We start from the raw sequence: 23,555 nt of genomic DNA, 5'->3' as shown, positions 1-23,555 counted from the left end.
TCAGTTTTGTGGGAAGATTGGGCTAGTTTTAATTTCACACTGTTTTTGCAACAATGGAGGCACAAAGAGGTTAAGTCACTTATACTGTCAAGTGGCATATTTGGGATGTAAATCCAGGGCTCTCTGATTTCAAAACCCATACCCATGTCCCTCTTCTATATATTTTTGGTCTTTGCCTCTAGTTCATTTAGCCCCATTTATGGCATACAGAAAAAGCAAACACCATCTAGTGGAATAGACAGAGTTCTAAATTATAATTAGCAAGCCCAGGCTAGTTTTTTTTTTTTTTAAGACAGAGTCATGCTCTGTTGCCCAGGTTAGATGCAGTGGCGTGATCTTGGCTTGCTGCAACCTCCGCCTCCTGGGTTCAAGCGATTTTTCTGCCTCAGCCTCCGGAGTAGCTGGGATTACAGGTGTCCACCACTGCATTCAGCTAATTTTTGTATTTTTAGTACAGACAGGTTTTCACCACCTGCCTCGGCCTCCCAAAATGCTGGGATCATAAGTGTGAGCCACTGCGTCCGGCCATGCTAACATTTATAACTGTAAGCAGCTCAGAAAAGCATTATGCTAACTGGTGAAAATACATGAGCCATTTTTTAATGGCTATCAAAGGGAGATTAACTTTATTACTTCTTAAATCATAGCTTTTCACTCATTGATGCAACACATATTTGTTGATTTCTTACTTTGTGTGAGGCATAGGAGAACTCAGACAAATGTTTCTGTCTTCATAGAGTTTGCATCCTGATTGGAGATGCAGGCAACAAGATAAATATAAATAATTTGTTTATTTTACCTTGCAAAAAAAGACAAGTATAAATCAGAAAAGTATCTTGCACATTAGTTGATAAGTGTCGAATAGAAAAATAAAGTAGGGAGCAGGAGTGATGGCTCATGCCTGTAATCCCAGCACTTTGGGAGGCCGAGGCAGGTGGATCACTTGAGGTCAAGAGTTTGAGACCAGCCTGGCAAACATGAAGAAACCCCATCTTTACTAAAAATACAAAAAATTAGCCGGTCAGAGTGGCATATGCCTGTAATCTCAGCTACTCAGGAGGCTGAGGCAGGAGAATAGCTTGAACCCAGGAGGCAGAGGTTGCAATGAACTGAGATCACACCACTGCACTCCAGCCTGGGTGACAGAGTGAAACCCCATCTCAAAAAAAAAAAAAAAAAAAAAAGAAAGAAAAAGAAAAGAAAGTAGGGAATGGGTATGGTGGGGATGGTTGGAATCTTCCCTGTGGCCAGGGAGGACAATATCCAAAGGAGCCATGCAGAGATTTGCAGGAAATGTATTACAATGGATGGAATATCAAGCGTACAGGCTTTGAGATAGGTGTGGCAGGAGCCGAATATGGGAGGAGAAAATATTAAGATAAGACTGGAGTGATAATGAAAGGAGACTCAGATCATGAAGGACCTTGTGACTTCTAAAAAGGGCTTTGACTTTTATTCTGAGTGAGATGGAAACGTTGAAGGATATTGAAGTAATGAGCGACCTGATCTGCCTTCTATTTTAACAGGTAAGTTTGGCTGCTGTGTTGGGAATACAACAGTGGAAGAAGCACAGACATCAATTAGGAGGATATTGCAGTAAGTAACCCAAGTGAAGGATCCCAAACAAGACATTGGAGAGAGGAATAAAACTGAGGTCAGGGTAATTATTCCCCTGAATTTCTCCCTACGAGGTCACCTGGTTGTCTCTTGACAAAAGGCTATTATTCTTCTCAAGATAGCTAATTCTACAAAATTATTTCCTTTCAAATTGTAACCTCCTTTCTTGTCTCTTTGGGCCTAGGAGTGGTGGCATCTTGGCTACTACAGGTAGTAGTATTGACATTATTGAACTATCCCTAGAGGTTTGCCTATACCTATATCTTGTAAGTATTCCTTTATACAGTAAGCCCTCATTGCATTATACTTTTTCAAGTGTGCCATATGTTTCCTGTTGAAACTCTGATGGATACATGAATTCTTCAGTTTGAGATGCAATGTTTAAGTATTTCCATTAAATCAAGATTATCAATTATGTTCAAATATTCTATATTGCTGCATTTTAAAAAATCTGTATGATCTATGAGTTACTGACTGATACATTAAAATCTTCTATTATTATTATTATCCGGTGTCTTCAAGAACCAGATTCTCAAACAGAAGAGAGGAAATAATGTAGATTATAGGAGAGGTCATAAAAACTCTGTAGCACTAAATTTGAATTGGAAGTATTAATATGAACCTGAGGGATGTACTTATATGTGTATGTATGGATGTGTATCTTAGCCCTGTCCACCAAGACTAGAAAAATAACCAATCCAATTATAATGAGCAACCCTGGCACCCAGATACCCAGATTGTGGTTTTGAATTAACATTTGCTGCTCAAAGAAACCAAGGCATCTTAAAAAAATTGTTCATTCCAGGAAATGGGCAAGATGATCCTGGAACATCTTGTCATACTAGTTAGCAAGGAAGCTATCAAAGATTACTAAGTGATTTGCTTTGGCTCTGTGTCCCCACATGAATTTCATCTTGTAGCTCTCATAATTCCTACATGTTGTGAGAAGGGCCTGGTGAGAGGTGATGAAATTTTGGGGGTGGGTCTATCCTGTGCTGTTCTCATGATAGTGAATGAGTCTCATTGGATCTGATGGTTTTAAAAATGGAAATTTCCCTGCCAAGCTCTCTTTGCCTGCTGTCATCCACATAACACAGGACTTTGTTCCTCCTTGCCTTCCCCCATGATTGTGAGGCTTCCCCAGCCATGTGGAACTGTAAGTCCAATTAAACCTCTTTATTTTATAAATTGACCAGTCTTGGGTATGTCTTGATAAGCAGCATGAAAACAGAATAATACCGTAAATTGGTACTGAGAGTGGGGTGTTGCTGAAGATACCTGAAAATGTGGAAGTGACTTTGGAACGGGTTAACAGGCAGAGACTGCAAAAGTTTGGAGGCTCAGAAGAAGATAGGAAAATGTGGGAAAGTTTGTAATTTGTTGAATGGCTTTGCCCAAAATGCTGATAGCAATATGGACAATAAGGTCCAGGCTGAGGTGGTCTCAGATAGAGATGAAGAACTTGTTGGGAACTGGAGCAAAGGTGATCTTGTTATGTTTTAGCAAAGAGACTGGTGCCAATTTTCCCCTGCCCTAGAGATTTATGGAATTTTGAACTTGAGAGAGATGATTTAGGGTATGTGGCAGAAGAAATTTCTAAGCAGTAAAGGATTTAAGAGGTGACTTGGGTGCTGTTAAAAGCATTCAGTTTTAGAAGGGAAACAGGGCATTAAAATTTTAAAAATCTGTAGCCTGACAATGTAATAGAAGAGAAAATCCAATTCTCTGAGGAGAAATGTAAGCCAACTGTAGAAATTTGCATAAGTAACAAGAAGTCAAATATTAATCCCCAAGACAATAGAGAAAATGTCTGCAGGGCATATCAGAGGTCTTCATGGCAGCTCCCAGATGCTTAGGAGGTTTTGTGGGCTGGACCCAGGACCCCCGAGCTATATGCACCCTAGGGACTTGCCCTACATCCCAGTCACTCCAGCCATGGCTGAAAATGGCCAATGTAGGGCTTGAATTGTGGCTTCAGATGGTGCAAGTCCAAAGCCTTGGCAGCTTCCACATGGTCTTGAGCCCACAGGTGCAGAGAAGTCAAGAATTGAAGTTTGGGAACCTCTACCTAGATTTCAGAAGCTGTATGGAAATGCCTGGAAAAAGTTTGCTGCAGGAATGGGGCCCTCATGGAGACCTCTGCTAGGGCAGTGTGGAAGGGAAATGTGGAGTTAGAGCCTTCACATCGAGTCCCCACTGGAGCACAGCCTAGTGGAGCTGTGAGAAGAGGGCCGTTGTCCTCTAGACCCCAGAATGGTAGATCCACTGACAGCTTGCACCATGTACCTAGAAAAGCTGCAGGCACTAAATGCCAGCCCATGAAAGCTGGGCTGAGTGAGGCTATACCCTGCAAAGCCACAGGGGTGGAGCTGTCCAAGACAGCTCTTGCATCAGGGTGACCTGGGTGTGAGACATAGAGAACCCACCTCTTGCATCAGGGTAACCTAGATGTGAGACATGGAGTCAAAGAAGATTATCTTGGAGACTTAAGATTTTACTGCCACACTGGATTTCAGACTTGCATAGGCCCTGTAGCCCTTTTATTTTGGCTAATTTCTTGCATTTGAATGGCTGTATTTATCCAATGCCTGTACCCCTATTGTATCTAGGAGTAACTAACTTGCTTTTAATTTTACAGGCTCATAGGCAGAAGGGACTTGCCTTATCTCAGATAAGACTTTGGACTGTGGATGGGGCGTGGTGGCTAACACCTGTAATCTCAGCACTTTGGGAGGCTGAGGTGGGCAGATCAAGAGATTATTAGGTCAAGAGATCCAGACCATCCTGGCCAACATGGTGAAACACAAAAAATTAGATGGGCATGGTAGTGCATGCCTGTAGTCTCAACTACTCAGGAGGCTGAGGCAGAGGAATCACTTGAACCAGGAGGTGCAGGTTGCAGTGAGCTGAGACAGTACCCCTGCATGCTGCCTCAAAAAAAAAAAAAAAAAAAAGACTTCGGACTGTGGACTTTTGAGTTAATGCTGACATGAGTTGAGACTTTGGGGGACTGTTGGAAAGGCATGATTGGTTTTGAAATGTGAATATATAAGATTTGGGAGGGGCCGGGGCAGAATGATATGGTTTGGCTCTGTGCCCCCACCCAAATTTCACCTTATAATTCCCATGTGTTGTGGAAGGGACCTGGTGAGATGTAACTGAATTATGTGGTGGGTCTTTCCTGCACTGTCCTTGTGATGGTCCATGAGTCTTACAAGATCTGATGATTTTAGAAATGGAAATTTCCCTGCACAAGCTCTCTTTGCCTGCTGCCACCCATGTAAGATGGAACTTGCTTCTCCTTGCCTTCCACCATAATTGTAAGGCTTCCCCAGCCACATGGACTGTAAGTCCAATTAAACCTCTTTATTTTGTAAATTGACCAGTGTTGGGTATGTCTTTATCAGGAGCATGAAAACAGATTAATACACTAGGATTAAATCAAAACCACAAACTTGAAGTGGTTCCCATTCCAGATATGAGAGAAATTTAAGCTTCAATAAGGATCATAATCGCAACAGACTGAAACTCATCAAATCCATGAGTTCATAATGATAAAAAAATTGTGAGCACACAAATGGATTTGAGTAACAAATATGTTACCTTGAAAACCAATAAAGGAAAAGATCAAAAATTTAGCCTGCCTTTCCCAGGCTGGGTGCAATGGCTCATGTCTGTAATCACAGCACTTTGGGAGGCCAAGGCAGGCAGATCACCTGAGGTCAGGAGTTCAAGACCAGCCTGGCCAACATGGTGAAACCATGTCACTATTAAAAATACAAAAATTATCTGGGTGTGATGGCACACACCTGTAATCCCAACAACTCAGGAGACTAAGGCAGGAGAATTACTTGAACCTGGGAAGTGGAGGTTGCAGTGAGCTGAGACTACGTCACTGCACTCCAGCCTGGGACTCCATCTCAAAAAAAAAAAAAAAAAATTATCCTGCCTTTCCTACATGAATTATACCATTGGGTAACCAAATGATAGATGAAGAGAAGTGTCACTTTACTGAACTATTTCAACTAACAAAATAGAAATGTTAGAATTAGAAGACTGGGTGCAGTGTCTCACGCCTGTAATCCCAGCACTTTGGGAGGCCAAGGTGGATGGATCATTTGAGGTCAGGAGTTTGAAACCAGCCTGACCAATATGGTGAAACTCTGTCTCTACTAAAAATACAAAAAAAAAAAAAAAAAAAAAATAGCTGGACCTGTGGTCCCAGCTACTTGGGAGGCTGAGGCAGGAAAACTGCTTGAACCTGGGAGGTAGAGGTTGCAGTGAGCTGAGATCATGCCACTGCACTCCAGCCTGGGTGACAGAGTAAGACTCTGTCTTAAAAAAAAAAACCAAATGTTAGAATTAGAATACTACCACTTTGAAAGTCCCAGTAAATTAATGTCTATAAGTATTTAACAGCAATAATTGTTAATATCACAACCAGACATAACGTGCCTCTTAATGAAAGACCACAACACTATATGGTTTGGCCAAAGTGAATAACCCTGATTCTGTTCAGACCTCTGAATCTAGCTGCCGATTTGCAAGAAATAGAAGATTCAGAGAAACACAATGAATTGTATGCTCCTCTGACATAGTTTTAGGGTGGTCATTTTCTAATAATTCATTAAGCTACACATTTTTTTAAGCTGCACATTTTTATGTTACTCTTTGTGTTTTAGTTTATAGTAAAAAACAATAAATGAAATTTCCCACCATGCTTGGTAGAATTGCCTTTTCCTCCTTGGAGTTCTCTGTTTTTGTTCTCTCTCTCTCTCTCTCTCTCTGTGTGTGTGTGTGTGTGTGTGTGTGTGTGTGTGTGTTTATATATCTATCTTTATACAGTTTACCCTTGAACACCATGGGGCTTAGGGACACTGACCCCATGGAGTTGAAATCCACATGCAACTTTTTTTTGAGACAGGATCTTGCTCTGTCGCTCAGAAAACTGAAGCTCAGTGGCATGATCATGGCTCACTGTAGGCTTGACCTCCCAGGCCCAAATAATCCTCCTATGTCAGCTTCCCAGGTAGATGGGACCATAGATAAATACCAGCCTGGCTAATTTGTATTTTTTGTAGGGATAGGGTCCAGCCATGTTGCCCAGGCTGGTCTTGAACTTCTGGACTCAAGCAATCTGTCCTCCTCAGCCTCCCAAAGTGCTGGGATTATAGGCATGAGACACTGCGCCTGGCCACATATAATTTGTGACATGCAAAAAACTTAACTACTAATAGCTTTGATCTGAAGCTTTATTGATGACATAGTCAATTAACACATATTTTGTATGTTACGTGTATTGTATACTGTATAGTAATTAAGCAAGCTAGAGAAAATAAGTTATTAAGAAAATATGAAGGAAGAGAAAATGTATTCACTATTCATTAGGTGGAAGTGGATCACCAGAAACGTCTCCATCCCACTCAACATTGAGTAGGCTGAAGAGGTGGGATTGGTCTTTTTGTTTCAGGGGTGGCAGAGTTGGAAGAAAATCTGTGTATAAGTTGGACCTGCAGAGTTTAAGCCAATGTTGTTTTGGGGTTTTATATGTGTGTATATACACACACACACACATATGTATACACACATGTGTGTGTGCATGTATATTTGGCTATTTATGGTGGTAGTACCATTTGGGACAAACAAGAATGTAACTGAAGAACTTAAAATCTGGGGAATGAGATGTCCATATGGAGGCTTTGAAAAGCTTTGACATATAACTGGAAATTTTGAGGGCTACTCACAATGCAGAGAACTGTGGATGTGCCTGAGTTATGCACATGGTCAGAAAAGACTTGAGAAGGCCTTAAGCTCTCACCTCTGACTGACTTTGAGTCTGCACAAGCAAGAATTTACAGCTAAAGCAGAGATGTAAACTGCCTGCTGAGTGTTAAAGGTTTGCCCCAGTGTACACACAGGGACCCTCAGCAAAGCCTGGGAAACTTACTGATTGTAGATGTTTGAGGAAATCTCTGCAATTCTAAGCTGATGACTAAGCTAACTGAGCAGAGACTTCGATGACCACACATGAAAAAGGTTAGAGACTTTATAGATTTGGTTTAGGAAAGTTACTGAGAAAGAGCAACAACAACAACAACAAACAGAACAAATAACGAGCAATATTAATAAACCCTGGGAAAGGACAGAGTCTGATTTCCATAGCTGTTACATTATATTATTTAAAATTACTATTTTCAACAGGAAATTATGAGAGTCAAGGTAGGGCCCATATACTGGAAAAAAAGCAGTTAATAGAATCAGTCCCTCAGAAAGTCTCAATACTGAAGTTACGAGGCTAAGTTATTGAATCAGCTATATTAAATATTTGAAGAACTAAAGGAAGCTATGTCAAAAGAACCAAAGTATGAAAATGGTATAAAACTTAAGAGAGAATATCAGTAGGAGGTAGGTGGGGCCACCTAGGCAGCGAGCTGCAGTACGACCCTGGCACTCACCCAAGGACCCTGGAAGCTACTGTTACCCCGCCGGGCAGCATGGGCACCATGAGCAGCGCGGGACTGAATTCAAAGAAGGTAGCTGCTCTGATACAGAAACTGAATTCTGACCTCCAGTTCGTACTTGCTCAGAATGTCGGAACCACCACGATCTGCTGGACATCTGAAGCTGGCCACAGTGCAGCGCACGCAGCAGGCATTCCAGGACACCATGCCCCAGGAAGGCAAGCCCGTCACCAAGCAGAAGAGCTCAGGGCGATGTCTTTCCTTGTCTGAATGTAATGAGGCTTCCATTTGTGAAAAAATTAAATATTGGAGGATTTGAGTTTAGTCAATCTTACCTGTTTTTTGGGGACAAGGTTGAATGCTGTTATTTCCTCTCAAATGCTTTTGTGGAGGCAGCCCAGAGAAAAGAGCCTGAGGATGGGAGACTGGTGCAGTGTTTGCTTATGAACCCTGGAAATGATGGTGGCCAATGGGATATACTTGTCAATAGAGTTGCAAAATATGGTGTTATCCTTAATAAATGCTTCCCTGAATCTTATAGAACAGAGGCAACCAGAAGGATGAATGATACTCGAATCACAAGATGAGTTAATTCTGTATACAACTATGGAACCTGGTACACAGTGGAGCCACCATAGGAGCCACACAGGATGCTGTGATGAAGATGTTCCCAGTGGTGTGTTTCTGTTTGGGTGATCCACCAGACATTCACCTGGGAGTATCAAGACAAAGATAAAAATTATCAGAAGATTGGCCCCACAATACCCTTGGAGTTTTACAGGGAACATGTCAAGCCACTCTTCAACATGGAAGATAAGATTTGTTTGGTGAATGACCCTAGGCCCAGCACAAGTACAACAAACTTCACACAGTGGAATACTTAAGCAATATGGTTGGAGGGAGAAAAACTCTATACAACAACCATTGACTTCCTGTAAAAGATGGTTGCTGCCACCATCACAGATGGAGAGGCTGTGTGGTTTGGCTGTGATGTTGGAAAACACTTCAATGGCAAGCTGGGCCTCAGTGACATGAATGTCTAGGACCATGGGTTAGTGTTTGGTGTCTCCTTGAAGAACATGAATAAAGCAGAGAGGCTGACTTTTGGTGACTCACTTATGACCCACGCCATGACCTTCACTGCTGTCTCAGAGATGGATGATCAGGATGGTGCTTTCACGAAGTGGAGTGGAGAATTCATGGGGTGAAGACCATGGCCACAAAGGTTAACCTCTACATGACAGTTGAGTGGTTCTCTGAGTATGTCTATGAGGTGGTGTTGGACAGGAAGCATGTCCCTGAAGAGGTGCTAGCTGTGTTAGAGCAGGAACCCATTGTCCTGCCAGCATGGGACCCCATGGGAACTCTGGCTGAGCGATACTGCCTCCAGCTCTTTCCTCCTCCCATGGAATCTGACGTAGCTGCAAAGGACAGATTCAGGGACTGAAGCCAAAGTTATGTAAGGGACTATGTGTTGCCACAGGACACAGTAAGATTTCCAGTCTTCTCCAGGAACCTCTTCAGGAAATGTGCTTTATGCTGAAACAGAATACTCTTAAAGAAAATAAAAAGGGAAAGATCAGATCATACTGTCTATTCTCCTAATCTCTAACAGCTCAGGATCCCTTATAGCATTTTAACCAGATGTAATTGTTTGTCTTTAACTCTGTCAAAAAGTTTGGTTCTGTGACTGTGTTTTAATAAGAAGAGAAGATGAGTGACTGAGATATATGGAGAGCATGAAGACCTAATGCTCCTTGTTCCTAGAGTAGAGTGGAGGGGAGGGTGGCCTGAAAATTGAGCTCTCGGAACTGCATGCTGCCAGACAGTATCACTGTCTTTCCTCGATGGCAGTCACTGAATTTCATTTTTTCAAGGTAATTTCTTATGCCTCTAATAGCCCAAGAATGGGAGGTTGATCAGCTCTGACATGATTCCTTCCTATTCTGAACTGTGGGGAGCACAGCTCTGCTTGAGTCAGGTTTGAGTAGAGGCTTGGAGACTGTTGGATGAGAACAACCAAAATCTTATCATGGTCTCAGTTATAATCATTAGGGGGAGCTCTAGCCAAATGGTTTAACTTCTGCCTTTGGAACTGGGGATTGGGTGGGCAGAAAAAGGTGATATCCATTCTTTTTGATAACTAGATGGTGCTGAGAAGCTTTTGAATACAAACTTTGCTCAATGAGAAAAGAAAAAGAGAGAGAGAATATCAATAAAGAAATAGAATTTTTGATAATTTCTTTTTAAATAAAAGAACCAAATGGAAATTCTAGAATCAAAAAGTACTGACACAAAAAAATTCACTATAGAGGCTCAAGAGCAGATTTGAAAAAGAATCAGTGAACCTGAAGATAAATTAATTGAGAAAATCTGGCTGAGAAAGAAAGAATAAGATAAAAGGATGAGCAAAAATGGGCTTCCGGGTCAGCTGCTGCCACCGTCGCTGTGCCGCTGCGGCCGGGGGATTGGGCCGGGGACTCCACCGCCGACCGAGGGGAGCGGGCTCCGCTCGGCGCCGCTTTTTGCGACCTGGCCGTCAGCCCCACGTCGCCGGCCTGGAGGGGCGAGGAGGACGAGGGGGCCAAGGCTTCCTCCGGGGACATTGGCCCTCTGGATTATCAAGAGTTTGTAGCTGACATTGAATCCAGGCTGAGGATAGAAGGTGTGGAACTTAAAGAAGAATGGCAAGATGAAGATTTTCCAATACCTTTACCAGAAGATGATAGTACTGAAGCAGATATACTGGCTATAACTGGACCAGAGAACCGGCCTGGTTCCCTAGAAGTCAATGAAAATAAAGTGAGAAAGAAACTAATGCCTCCAGACATTAGCCTGACACTGGATCCTAGCGATGGCTCTGTGTTGTCGGACGATCTGGATGAAAGTGGGGAGATTGAGTTAGATGGCTTAGACACACCCTCTGAGAATGAGTTTGAGTGGGAAGATGATCTTCCAAAACCCAAGACTACTGAAGTAATTAGGAAAGGCTCAATTACTGAATATACAGCAGCAGAGGAAAAAGAAGATGGACGACGCTGGCGTATGTTCAGGATTGGAGAGCAGGACCACAGAGTTGACATGAAAGCGATTGAACCCTATAAAAAAGTTATCAGCCATGGGGGATATTATGGGGATGGATTAAATGCCATTGTTGTGTTTGCTGTCTGTTTCATGCCTGAAAGTAGTCAACCTAACTATAGATACCTGATGGACAATCTCTTTAAATATGTTATTGGCACTTTGGAGCTATTGGTAGCAGAGAACTACATGATAGTTTATTTAAATGGTGCGACAACTCGAAGAAAAATGCCCAGTCTGGGGTGGCTCAGGAAATGTTATCAGCAAATCGATAGAAGGTTACGGAAAAATCTAAAATCCCTAATCATTGTACATCCTTCTTGGTTTATCAGAACACTTCTGGCTGTTACAAGACCATTTATTAGCTCAAAATTCAGTCAAAAAATTAGATACGTCTTTAATTTGGCAGAACTAGCAGAACTTGTCCCCATGGAATACGTTGGCATACCAGAATGCATAAAACAAGTTGATCAAGAGCTTAATGGAAAGCAAGACGAACCGAGAAATGAACAGTAAGTTTGGCGTCTAGTCCAAACAAGACCGAAGAATGTGCTGATGACGCAGTGCTGTTTTTGCATTCATAATGCATTTGTTGGCCCATATTTTTATGTAACCTGTGACAAGATTGACTGACTCTTCTTAATGGACTTTTGTATAATACAAGGGACTGTTCACTGCTGTACTGGTTTGCAAATCTCTTGAATTTAGCTCTTTAATAGCTAACGGTATTATCATTGTATGTTTTATATTGCTGAATAGCAGAGAACCACACTTTATATACAACAGTTTTTGCATTTGTTTATTGAATGACACGTCATCTTCAGTGAAATATATGCATAAAAGGCAAAGGAAAGAAATGATATATATTTTTATGTTTTTAAGCAATATTTTTAAATGTATACCTGTCGTGTGGAAAAAATATGCAGGTAAATAAGACCATGATTTTGTAAAGTACATATTAGAATTTTTGTTTTTGTAGATGGTTAAATACATTTCCTAGGTAACTTGGAAAATTGAGTTTCTCATAAGGCAATGAACAGTTCAATTGATTCTCATGAATACCCAAAGATCATGTACATAATCAAAGTGTATTAGTCCATCCCAAGGTTCTTTTCTCATTTAACGTAATATCGTTTCATAATTCAGCAAGTGCATTGCATACTTTTTTCTTTTTAAAGACAAGCCAAAAAGCCATTTTTAGAACTAGAGGATTTAAGACATTAGGAATGGAGGTTTGTCAATATGTATATATGGGACGTTTTATTTTCTGACCTGAAGTCAGAACTTTATAAAAATCTCAAGTTTGTTCACTAATGTGAAATAAGCTGTGTGTCCAGGGCATTGCTCCCCTGAATGTGTGTGAGTGTTGTGTAGTATTGCAAAGGATATGATGAGTTATTCACTGTCACAACTTTTTCTGTAGAAAACAGGGGCTGCTTTTTAAACCGCTCTCACTGTGGGCACTTTACCAAAATACTTCCATATCAATTATTTGAACTCAGTAGTTGTTTGACCTAATTAGATGTGGTGTTTGTTCAAAATTCTATGAAATCATGTTTGACAATACTGTAAATTAGGTTAATTCTGTAAGTCTTAGAGAGCATCATTATATTGTGCTGTTTTGGATAACACATTTGATACAAGCATTTAAATGGTTTCATTTGGTAAGTACCATTACGTTGACATAAATTGTGTTTGTGCCTCCAGAAAAAAAAAAAAGGATGAGCAAAAATGAACAGAATCTCAGAGATCTATAGGATACCATCAAGCATATCAGTATATATATAATGGTAGTCTCAGAAGAAAGAAAAAGGAGCCAAAAATATGCTTGACAAAATAATGATCAAAAACTCCCCAACGTTGATGAAAAACATTAATCAACACATTAAAGAAGCTCAACAGACTCCAAGTATAGTTGACCCTTGAACAACATGGGTTTGAACTGTTCAGGTCCTTATATGGAACTTTCACCCACCTCTGCCATCCCTGAGTCAACAAGACCAACTCCTCTTTAGCCTATTCAATGTGAAAACAGAGAGGATGAAGTTCTTTCTGATTACCCATTTAATGAATAGTAAACATATTTTTCTTATTATTTTCTTTTCTCTGGCTGACTTAATTGTGAAAATACAGTATATGATACTTAGAACACAAAATATATGTTATTTAGCTGTTTATGTTATCAGTAAGACTTCTGGTCAGTAGTAGACTATTGGTAGTTAAGTTTTTGGGAAGTCAAAAGTTATATGTGGATTTTTTTCCTACCCTCTTCTCACATGTATATATGTGTGAATTTTTGACTAGTGGGGTTAGCACCCCAACCCCCATGTTATTCAAGGTTATGCTGTAGAATAAACTAAAAGAGATCCACACCTATACAAAACATAACCAACTGGAAAACCAAGGGTATGGAGAGTATCTTGAAAGCGGAAAGAGAGAAGCAACTCATCATCTATGAGGTATTCTTGATAAGATTAACAGCCAAATTCTCTCCAGTAACTTTATGAATATAAACTATTATTATGAATATAGACTATCAGACTGATTCTAGCTCTACATAAAAATATTTATGGACCATAACAAAGGGATTTGTTATGGACCACAACAAAAGGATTTATTCCAGGAATATAGGCTCAACATACATTATAATATTTATATAATATTTAATGTATGTAAACATACATTAAAATATTTATGGACCATGACAAAGCAATTTATTCCAGGAATATAGGCTCAACATGCATTATAATATATCATATTAATAGAATAATAGACAAAGCCACACAGTCATGTCACAGGTATGAAAAACACTCGACAAAATCCACACTTTAATGATGAAAAAAACAAACAAGAAACCTGGAATAGAAGGAAACTTCCTCAGCCTGAATAACAGTCTATGAAAACACACTGCTAATATCACTTTGTGGTGAAAGACTTGAAAAATTTCTCCCATCTCAGTCTGTGTTGCTATTAATATAAAGGCATACCTGAGGCTGGGTAATTCATAAAGAAAAGAGGTTCATTTGTCTCATGGTTCTGCAGGCTGCACAAGAAGCATGGCATCTGCATCTGCTTCTACTGAAGGCTCCAGACTGATTCTACTTACGTCAGAAAGTGAAGAGGAGCTGGTATATGCATATCATGTGGTGAGAGAGGAAGCGAGAGAGACTAGAGGAGGTGCCAGGCTCTTTTCAACAACCAGTTCTCATGGGAACTAAGAGTGACTCACTCTTATGAGAATGGCACAGAGCCATTCATGAAGGATCGACCCCCACAATCCAAACACCTCCTACCAGGACCCACCTTCAACACTGGGGATCAAATAGCAACATGAGACTTGGCAGGGCCAAACAAACCATATTTAAACCATAGTACCACCTAAGATCAAGAATAAGACAAGGACATTCACTCTTGCCATTTATATTCGGTGTTGTACCAAGGGCTGCATATCCGTCAGTCAGAATCCTTGTGTCATGGTATCCTTAAGGTGTAACTTTTCCAACTGGAAACCTCTGTGGCCAGTGGTGCCTTTGCCTGAGTTTTGCTCAGGCCTTGTTCCGCCCACTCAGGCTGGCAGGCTGCGCTCAGCTAGTGCTACTGGTCTGGCTCCCACACCTTCAAAGGATGAGCCAGGCATGAAGAGGTGAGGGGTGCATGAGTGAGCAAGTGCAAGGTCTGGCTGCTGCACACAGCTAGGCACATTGGCTGCTCTGGTGAGGTGGGCAGCTTCAGGTGCTGGGTCTGTGCAAGCCTGTGGCTGAATCAGTTGCACTGTGAGTGGCTTCCACTGTGGGCACACACATCTGAACAAGGTGCTAGAGTGGAGATGCTAGAAATCACAGAGCCCCAAAGAGGATGTCACAGCTCTTGCTGGGAGAGCCTGTGGGCCTGTGCTCCCTGAAGGGCCACAGATCTTCTCTGCTTCTCATTGCCTGCAATGTGACGAGTCAGGTGGAGGCAGGTGTTTAAGCCCTTTTTGTGTTATAGCTCTTTCAGTCCCACCACTCAGCAGTTCCCAAGTTCTTGTCCCGTGTCCAGGAAGAATGAGGTATGCAGACCACTGGAGGGTGAGCAAGGCAGAGAGGAACTTTCTTGAGCAAAAGAGTGATGGAACAGCTCTTGGGAGACCCGGAGTTGTTAGCTCCTTTCCACAGGCAGGTCATTCCAATGAGTGCAGCCCTCAGTGGAGAGGAGCCCCAGAGTGGGCAGCTCATTTTCATAGGCAGGTCATCCTGACAAATGTCTAGCTCTCAGTGGAGAGGAGACCCAGAGTGGGTAGCTTCTTTCTGCAGGCAGGTTATTCTGACAAGTGTCCAGCTCTTAGCAGAGAGGACACCTGGAGTGGATAGCTCCTTTCTGCAGCAGGTAGTCCTGATGAGTGTGGCCCTCAGCAGAGAGGAGATCCAGAGTGGGTAGCTTCTATCTGCAGGCAGGTTTTGTCTGGATGAGTGTCTAGCTCTCAGGGGAGAGGAAACCAGGAGTGCGTAGCTGCTTTCCACAGGCAGGTTGTACTGAGTAGTCAAGGAGACCCAAAGTGGGTAGCTCCTTCCTGCAGCTGGTAGTCCCAACATCTGTATGAGTCTGACCAGGTACAGAGTTTTTATGGGCTCAGAAGGGAGGAAGTATGTGCTGATTGGTCCATGGGTGGTCATGTGCAGGCCCAGGAAAAGCACTGTAAGTTCTCACTCCAGGCCACAGACTCCACCCTGAACTGACAGCCCAGTCCCCAGGCTTCATACCATCCCTGGCTTGAAGGTGGGGTTTCACTCGGGACCCACCCCTTTCTGCCCAGGAACCTGTCTGCCTCTTCCCACCATCAACATGTTGTCCATAGCATTCAGGCTCTTCATGCTAAGGGTTGCCTACAGGCCCACAGTGAGCCACCATCAGCACCCCCTTGGTCTTCCTCTCATGTTCTTCAGTTCCCAAAGTCTGGAGGGGTCTGAGACGGCAGGGGCCTGGCATGTCAGCACCATCCTGAGTGCATGCACACCCAGCTGGGTAACAATAGTGCCCAGGCTCTGCCACAACTTTACTCTGCCCTAGAGTGGGGGCCAGGAGCAGAGAGAGGCTAGTCAGTGAGAGCAGACATTTTCAAGCCTGTAGGGACAAGTGGCTTCCTGGGCCCCTGAGACCTCAGAAATGCCAGGGTCCAAAGCTGCAGCTGTGCCTGGGAGCATTGGGTAAGGGGTGACTTGGTAAGGGGTGGGATTCCCACCTGTTCCCAACCCCCGTGGGCTCAACAGACTGTGCAGCCCCAGCTGTGCCTCCCCTGTTGCAGCCAGCATCTTCACAGTGGTCACTCCAGATGGGCTGCTGCTGCCATCATTTGCACCAACCTGTAGGTGACAGTCTTCCTCCATGAAGCCAGGTCATATATTCTAGAAGTTACTGCTCCATCAAATGTTCAAAGAAACAGCACAAGGCTACAAGAATATACACACAAAATCAAAGAAACAGGACACCACCAAAGGAACACAATAATTTTCCAGTAACCAACCCCTGAAAAATGGGTATCTACAAATTGCCTTACAAACCATTAGATATAATTGTTTTTAAAGACGCTCAGCATGCAAGAGGAGAATACAATTTGACATGTCGGATCTCATCTGAAAACAGAGAAAGAATACATGAACCATACAAGAAGTTCAAAAGGAAGGTAGAACTTATAAAAAAAGAACCAAAGAAATTGTGGAACTGAAAAGCCTAATGAATTATATGAAAAATACAATAGAGAACTGCAAAAATAGACTATCAAGCAGAAGAAATAATTTGTGCCCTTGAAGACAGGTTATTTGAAATCATCCAGTCAGAGGAGAAGAAGAATAAAAAAGAGTGAAGAAAGTTTATAGGACTTATGGGAAACCATCAAGCAAACCAATATATGCATAATGAGAATACTAGAAGATGAAAAGCAAGAGAAAGAGGCAAAAAGCTTTTTAAAAAGATACTTTATGCATAGGCTTTACCATAAAAAAAAGTGAAACAAAAAATACTTTAAGTTCTGAGAGACATGTGCAGGTTTGTTACATAGGTACACATGTGCCATGGTGGTTTCCTGCACCCATCAATCTGTCATCTACATTAGATATTTCTCCTAATGCTATCCCTCCCCTAGCACCCACCAACAGACAGGCCCCAGTGTGTGATGTTCCCCTCCCTGTGCCCATATGTTCTCATTGTTTAACTCCCACTTTATGCAGTCTCTCATTAATGGGCATTTAGGTTGGTTCCAAGTCTTTGCTATTGTGAACAGTGCTACAATAAACATACATGAACATGTGTCTTTAGTGTAGAGTGATTTATAATCCTTTGGGTACATACCCAGTAAATGGTATTTCAAATAGTATTTCTGGTTCTAGATCCTTGAGGAATTGCCACACTGTCTTCCACAATGGTTGAACTAATTTACACTCCCACCAACAGTGTAAAAGTGTTCTTATTTTTCCACATCCTCTCCAGTATCTGTTGTTTCCTGACTTTTTAAGGATTGCCATTCTAACTGGCATGAGATAGTATCTCATTGTGGTTTTGATTTGCATTTCTCTAATGAGCAGTGATGATGAGCTTTTTTCATGTTTGTTGTCCACATAAATGCCTTCTTTTGAGAAGTGTCTGTTCATATCCTTTGCCCACTTTTTGATGGGGTTCTTTGTTTTTTTTCTTATAAATTTGTTTAAGTTATTTTTAGATTCTGGCCATGAGCATGGAATGTTTTTCCATTTGTTTGTGTCCTCTCTTATTTCCTTAAGCAGTGGTTTGTAGTTCTCCTTGAAGAGGTGCTTTGCATCACTTAATAAGTTGTATTCCTAGGTATTTAATTTTCTTTGTAGCAATTGTGAATGAGAGTTCACTTATGATTTGGCTCTCTGTTTGTCTGTTATGGGTGTATAGGAATGCTAGTAATTTTGTCACATTAATTTTGTATCCAGAGAATTTGCTGAAGTTGCTTATCAGCTTAAGGAGATTTTGATCTGAGATAATGGGGTTTTCTTTTCTTTTCTTTTTTTTTTTTTTTTTTGAGACAGTCTCACCCTGTCACCAGGCACCAGGCTGGAGTGCAGTGGCACAATCTCGGCTCACTGCAACCTCCGCCTCCCAGGTTCAAGCAATTCTTCTGCCTCAGCCTCCCAAGTAGCTGGGATTACAGGTGCACGCCACCATGCCCAGCTAATTTTTGTATTTTTTTTTAGTAGAGACAAGGTTTCACCATGTTGGCCAGGATGGTCTCGATCTCTTGACCTCATGATCTGCCTGCCTCAGCCTCCCAAAGTGCTGGGATTACAGGCTTGAGCCACTGCACCCGGCCCAGAGTTTTCTAAATATACAATCATGTCACCTGAAAACAGAGACAATTTTACCTCTTCTCTTCCTGTTTCAGTACCGTTTATTTCTTTCTTTTGCCTAATTGCCCTGGCCAGAACTTCCGATACTATGTTGAATAGGAGTGATGAGAGAGGGCATCCTTGTCTTGTGTTGGTTTTCAAAGGGAATGCTTCTAGCTTTTGCCCATTCAGTATGATATTGGCTGTGGGTTTGTCATAAATAGCTCTTATTATTTTGAGATACTTTACATCAATACCTAGTTTATTGAGAGTTTTTAGCATGAAGGAGTGTTGACGTTTATTGAAGGCCTTTTCTGCATCTATTGAGATAATCATGTGGTTTTTGTCTTTGATTCTGTTTATGTGATCGATTATGTTTATTGATTTGCATATGCTAAACCAGCCTTGCATTCCAGGGATAAAGCCGACTTGATTGTGGTGGATAAGCTTCTTGATATGTTGCTAGATTTGGTTTGCCAGTATTTTACTGAGTATTTTCACATTGATGTTCATCAGGGATATTGGCTGAAATTTTCTTTTTTTGTGTGTGTCTCTGCCAGGTTTTAGTATCACGATGATGCTGGCCTTATAAAATGAGTTAGGGAGAAGTCTCTCTTTTTCTATTGTTTGGAATAGTTTCAGAAAGAATGATAACAGCTTCTCTTTGTACCTCTGGTAGAATTCAACTGTGAATCTGTCTGGTCCTGGACTATTTTGGGCTGGTAGGCTATTAATTACTGCCTTGATTTCAGAACTTGTTATCGGGCTATTCAGGTATTTGACTTCTTCATGGTTTAGTCTTGGGAGGGTGTATGTGTCCAGGAATTTATCCATTTCTTCTAGATGTTCTAGTTTATTTGTGCAGAAGTGTTTATAGTATTGTCTGGTGGTAGCTTGTATTTCTGTGGGATCAGTGATGATATCCCCTTTATCATTTTTTATTCTGTCTGTTTGATTCTCCTCTTTTTTCTTCTTTATTAATCTGCCTAATGATCTATCTATTTCGTTAATCTTTTCAAAAAACCAGCTCCTGGATTCATTGATTTATTTGAAGTGTTTTCCATGTCTCTATCTCCTTCAGTTCTGCTCTGATCTTAGTTATTTCTTATCTACTGCTAGCTTTTGAATTTGTTTGCTCTTGCTTCTCTAGTTCTTTTAATTGTGATGTTAGGGTGTCAATTTTAGATCTTTCCCGCTTTCTCCTGTGGGCATTTAGTACTATAAATTCCCCTCTAAACACTGCTTTAGCTGTGTCCCAGAGATTCTGGTATGTAGTGTCTTTGTTCTCATTGGTTTCAAATAACTTCTTTATTTCTGCCTTAATTTCATTATTCTGTAGTCATTCAGGATCAAGTTCAGTTTCCATGTAGTTGTATGGTTTTGAGTGAGTTTCTTAATCCTGAGTTCTAATTTGACTGCACTGTGGTCTGATAGACTGTTTCGTTGTGATTTTTGTTATTTTGTATTTGCTGAGGAGTGTTTTACTTCCAATTATGTGGTCAATTTTAGAATAAGTGTGATGTGGTACTGAGAAGAATGTATATTCTGTTGACTTGGGGTGGCTAGTTCTGTAGATGCCTATTAGGTCTGGTTGGTCCAGAGCTGTGTTCAAGTCCTGAATATCCTTGCTAATTTTATGTCTCGTTGATCTAACATTGACAGTGGAGTGTTAAGTCTCCCACTATTATTGTATGGAAATCTCTTTGGAGGTTTCTAAGAACTTGCTTTATGAATCTGGGTGCTCCTGTACTGGGTGCATATATATTTCAGACAGTTAGCTCTTCTCATTGCATTGATCCTTTTACCATTATGTAATGCCCTTCTTCATCTTTTTTGATCTTCATTGGTTTAAAGTCTGTTTTATCAGAGGCTAGGATTACAACCCTGCTTTTTTTTTTTTGCTTTCCATTTGCTTCGTAAATATTCCTGCATCTCTCTGTATTGAGCCTGTGTGTGTCATTGCACGTGAGATGGGTCTCCTGAATACAGCACCAATAGGTCTCGATTCTTTATCCAATTTGCCGGTCTGTGTCTTTTAATTGGAGCATTTAGCTTGTTTAGATTTAAGGTTAATATTGTTATCTATTAATTTGATTCTGTCATTATGGTGCTAGCTGGTTATTTTGCCCATTAGCTGATGCAGTTTCTCATAGTGTCGATGGTCTTTACAATTTAGTATGTTTTTGCAGTGGCTGGTACCAGTTTTCCATCCCACGTTTAGTGCTTCCTTTAGGAACTCTTATAAGACAGGCCTGGTGGTGACAAAATCTCTCAGCATTTGCTTTTCTTTAATGGATATGATTTCTCCTTCACTTTATGCAGCTTAGTTTAGCTGGATATGAAATTCTGGTTTGAAAATTCTTTTTTAAGAATGTTGAATGTTGGCCCCCCTCTTTCCTCGCTTGTAGGGTTTCTGCAGAGATCTGCTGTTAGTCTGATGAGCTTCCCTTTGTGGGTAACCCTTTGTTTCTCTCTGGCTGCCCTTAACATTTTTTCCTTCATTTTAACCTTGATGAATCTGACAATTATGTGTCTTGGGGTTGTTCTTCTTGAGGAGTATCTTTGTGGTGTTCTCTGTATTTCCTGAATTGTAATGTTGGCCTGTCTTGCTAGGTTTGGGAAATTCTCCTGGATAATATCCTGAAGAGTGTTTGCCAACTTGATTCTGTTCTCCCCATCACTTTCAGGTACACCAATCAAACTTAGGTTTGGTCTTTTCACATAGTCCCATATTTCCTGGAGGCTTTGTTCATTCCTTTTCATTCTTTTTTCTCTAATCTTGTCTTATGCTTTATTTCATTAAGTTGATCTTCAATCTCTGATATCCTTTCTTCCACTTGATCAATTTGGCTATTGATACTTGTGTTAGCTTGACAAGGCTCACATGCTGTATTTTTTCAGCTCCATTAGGTCATCTATGTTCTTCTGTAAACTGGTTATTCTATTTAGCAATTCTTCTAACCCTTTTTCAAAGTTCTTAGCTTCCTTGCATTGGATTAGAACATGCTCCTTTAGCTCAGAGGAGTGTGTTATTACCCACCTTCTGAAGCCTACTTCTATCAGTTCATCAAACTCATTCTCTGACTGGTTTTGTTCCCTTGCTGGCAATGAGTTGTGATCATTTGTAAGAGAAGAGGTGTTCTGGTCTTTGGAATTGCCAGCCTTTTTGTGCTGGTTTTTCCTCATCTTTGTGGATTTATCTACTTTTAGTCTTTGATTTTGGTGACCTTCGGATAGGGTCTTTGTGTGGGCATCCTTTTCGTTGATGTTGATGCTATTCCTTTCTGTTTGTTAGTTTTCCTTCTAACTGCTGCAGGTCTGCTGGAGTTTACTGGAAGTATCACCAGCCAAAGCTGTAAAAATCAAAGATTGCTGCCTATTCCTTCCTCTGGAAGCTTCATCCCAGAGGGGCACCTGCCAGATGCCAGCCGGAGCTTTCCTGTATAAAGTGTCTGTCAACCCTTGCTGAGAGGTGTCTCCCAGTAAGGAGGCATGAGACCAGGGACCCACTTGAGGAAGCAGTCTGTCCCTTAGCAGAGCTCGAGCACTGTGCTGGGAGAACTGCTGCTCTCTTCAGAGCTGGTAGGCAGGAATGTTGAAGTCTGCTGAAGCTGCTCCCACAGCCACCCCTTCCTCCAGATGCTCTGTACCAGAGAGATGGGAGTTTTATCTATAAGCCCGTGACTGAGGCTGCTGCCTTTCTTTCAGAGATACCCTGCCCAGAAAGGAGGAATCTAGAGAGGCAGTCTTGCTACAGCAGCTTTGCCAAGCTGTGGTGGGCTGTACCCAGTCTGAACTTCCCCATGTCTTTGTTTACATTGTGAGGGGAAAACCACCTCAGTAATGGCAGATGCCCATCCTCCCTTCTTCCTTTCACCCACCAAGCTCAAGCATCACAGGTTGACTTCAGACTGTTGTGCTGGCAGTGAGAATTTCAATCCAGTGGATCTTAGCTTGCTGGGCTCATCGGGGGTAGGATCTACTGAGCTAGGCCACTTGGCTCCCTGGCTTCAGCCCCCTTTCCAGGGAAGTGAACAGTTCTGTCCCACTGGGGTTTTAGGCACCACTGGAGTATGAAAAACAACTCCTGCAGTGAGCTTGGTGTCTGCCCAAATGGCCACCCAGTTTTATGCTTGAAACCCGGGGCCCTAGTAGCATAAGCAAGCAAGGGAATCTCCTGATCTGTGGGTTGTGAAGACCATAGGAAAAGCGTAGTCTCTGGGCCAGAGTGCACCATTCCTTACAGCACAGTCCCTCGTGGCTTCTTTTGGCTAGGGGAAGGAGTTCCCCAATCACTTGCACTTCCCAGGTGAGACAATGCCCCTGCCCTGCTTAACCTCACCCTCCATGGGCTGCACCCACTGCCTAACTCATCCCAATGAGATGAGCCAGGTACCTCAGTTGAAAATGCAGAAATCATCCATCTTCTGCATTGATCTCGCTGGGAGCTGGAGACCAGAGCTGTTCCTGTTTAGTCATGTTGCTAGCCATCTTTGTAAAAAGCGTTTTCAAAGAAATAATGGGTTGAGTGCTGTGGCTCATACATATAGTCCCAGCTACTTGGAAGGCTGAGGCACAAGAATTGCTTGAACCCAGGAGGGGGAGGTTGCAGTGAGCTGAGATCATGCCACTGCACTCCAGCCTGGGTAATAGAGTGAGACTCTGTCAAAAAAAAAAAAAGAAGAGAGAGAGACAGAGAGAGTCATAAGGGACTGTTATGAACAATTTAATTATATACCAATAAACTGTATAACCAAAGATTATAACCATATACTCTACCAAGTTTGAATTAAGAAAATACAGAAAGCTTGAAGAGACCAATAACAAGTGAGAATAGCGGAGCGCGGTGGCTCACGTCTGTAATCCCAGCACTTTGGGAGGCCGAGGCGGGTGGATCACGAGGTCAAGAGATCGAGATCATCCTGGTCAACATGGTGAAACCCTGTCTCTACTAAAAATACAAAAAATTAGCTGGGCATGGTGGCGCATGCCTGTAATCTCAGCTACTCAGGAGGCTGAGGCAGGAGAATTGCCTGAACCCAGGTGGCGGAAGTTGCGGTGAGCCGAGATT

General features: G+C 41.9%; 2 pseudogenes across 1 annotated transcript; both read left to right on the top strand.

Annotated features, from left to right (window-relative positions):
- Positions 1–8,120: 8,120 nt before the first annotated feature.
- LOC100402127 (bleomycin hydrolase pseudogene) lies at positions 8,121–9,525 on the top strand (annotated as a pseudogene).
- A 998-nt stretch (positions 9,526–10,523) lies between these two features.
- Positions 10,524–13,905, top strand: LOC100401760 (BCL2/adenovirus E1B 19 kDa protein-interacting protein 2 pseudogene; annotated as a pseudogene). Its single transcript, XR_013520473.1, has one exon. The product of XR_013520473.1 is annotated as a BCL2/adenovirus E1B 19 kDa protein-interacting protein 2 pseudogene (transcript).
- The last annotated feature ends 9,650 nt before the right edge of the window (positions 13,906–23,555 follow it).

Source organism: Callithrix jacchus, chromosome 7 (genome assembly GCF_049354715.1).
Source record: "Callithrix jacchus isolate 240 chromosome 7, calJac240_pri, whole genome shotgun sequence".
Classification (NCBI taxonomy): Eukaryota; Metazoa; Chordata; class Mammalia; order Primates; family Cebidae; genus Callithrix; species Callithrix jacchus.
This window is presented reverse-complemented; position numbering and strand designations above follow the sequence as displayed.